The sequence below is a fragment of the Heteronotia binoei genome, chromosome 4, assembly GCF_032191835.1.
Source record: "Heteronotia binoei isolate CCM8104 ecotype False Entrance Well chromosome 4, APGP_CSIRO_Hbin_v1, whole genome shotgun sequence".
Taxonomy (NCBI): Eukaryota; Metazoa; Chordata; class Lepidosauria; order Squamata; family Gekkonidae; genus Heteronotia; species Heteronotia binoei.
The window spans coordinates 46,066,082-46,068,058 of NC_083226.1; the positions used below are offsets into that span (position 1 = coordinate 46,066,082).

At 39.7% G+C, this 1,977-nt stretch overlaps 1 pseudogene; it reads left to right on the plus strand.

Annotated features, from left to right (window-relative positions):
• Positions 1 to 221: 221 nt before the first annotated feature.
• On the plus strand, positions 222 to 1,047 carry LOC132569950 (selenoprotein W-like; annotated as a pseudogene).
• Positions 1,048 to 1,977: the final 930 nt, after the last annotated feature.

The following is a 1,977-nucleotide window of genomic DNA, read 5'->3' on the forward strand; positions in this document are numbered from 1 at the left end:
CAATATCTTCTTCTTCTTCTTCTGTACTCACCATTCTCCTGGCCTGAAATAATCAATAGGGGTGTTTACTTGACCTGATTGGAAACCCATGAATGATGACTATGTATAGCTAGATTGGGGGTGGGGGGGGGCGGGCAAGCTTGGAAGAACATAATATAGTGCTGTGAGAAGAATGTTGAAGGCCTGAACTTGGGTTTGCTAAATATGCAGCTATTGGGGAGAACTATGACGAGTGCAGTTGGCATCGTGCCTCTCAAAATCAGGGTGGTTTATTGCAGGGCCTGAGGGTACTGCCCCAAGTATCAGCAGCTCAAGAAGGCACTTGAGAAAGAGTTTCCAGACAAGCTGAAAATAAGTGGTGAAGGGACTGCCAAGGTCACAGGATGGTTTGAAGCAGGGCTTTTTTTGTAGTAGAAACTCCTTTGCATATTAGGTCACACAAACCCCTGATGTAGCCGATCCTCCAAAACCTTACAGTAGGCCCTGTACTAAGAGCCTTGTAAGCTCTTGGAGGACTGGCTACATCAGGGGTGTGTGGCTTAATATGCAAAGGAGTTCCTGCTACAAAAAAAGCCCTGGTTTGAAGTAACCATTGCAGGGAAGATGGTGCATTCCAAGAAGAAAAGAGATGGCTTTGTGGACAATGTCAAGATAATAATGGCCATAAAAGCAGCCATGGTGTAAAGATGGCTGGAAGAATGTACGCAGCAGATCACTAAATAGCAGAGTTCAAGGAAGAATCCACTTTGTTAGTTCTAGCTAAACACTTAATGACAGAAATTGCTGAAATGTCACCTTATGAGTGGCTGTTCCCTGAAAAATTTTGCATGGGATGCTGGCTTGACTAGAGTCAGATGGGCATCTGGACACTGAATATGATGTGCTTTGACACCTCTGTGCTTTGAACTGAAGCTCCACCTCTGTGGTTGTATGTTCTTTGCATGCTGTGTGTGATGATGGCTTTCTATGTAGTTGGGTTTAACATTTAACTACAGTCACTATTTGCTGTCAGGCTAGAGGAGAATGGGGGGAAAGTTTATAAAATTATGAAAAATCCTTGAACATTTTCAATTTTCCATGTTTAAAATATTTTTTTTAAATTTAAATAATTTTTAAATATAAATATATAAAAGTACAAATGTATAGAAATGTATAAATATATAGAAATATAAAAATGTATATATAGTGCTGCGATCCTGAAAAACTGATGTGTTGAAGCACACTGGTGATGTCAGATTCATTCTGATGCTCCTCCCAAACAAACAGGAACACTATTAAAATATGCATTATTAATAACTTCAAATAAACAGTAAATTCTATATCTCTTCAATTTGCCTTTTCGGAGAAGGAACCAGAAAAGTTCCAGAAATAAAAAAGAAAGCACATGTGGTGGATTGAGGCTACACATGCTCATGTTTCCAATTTCCCTGCAGCAATTTATCAGTGATTATGTTTTAATTGATCCCCACAGTATAAGCCAATTTAGGATGATATCAACTTGGCCAGATCATTTGAAAATCCTTTGAAGTGAAGAGAACTTGTTTTTTTGCATCTTTCCCTTGTCTGTGCATTAGTTAGTAAATGAAAATGGATAACTGGCTCTCCACCCGCCTCCCCAACTGGCAACAAATTCCCTAGATTTCATCTAAATATAACAAATTCTATAATAGGGCCCAATTAGAATTTTCTTTTAATAACAAACACAACAATCCATTTTTCTTCTCCTAGACACCTGCCATTCTCTAAACCTGAAAAGCTACTGAGTTAAAAAAAATCTACTATTAAACCAGGACATATGGATGAAAATGATATTTGAACCAGGGCTTTTTTTCTACTGGAGCCCACAGGAGCGGAGCTCCATCTGGACTGGCCAGGACTCCAGCTGGCCTGACCTGCCATGAGGCAACCATGTGCTTCTGGACCAAGCAGTGTGGCCTAATATGCAAATGAGCTCCTGCTGGACTTTTTGTACAAAAA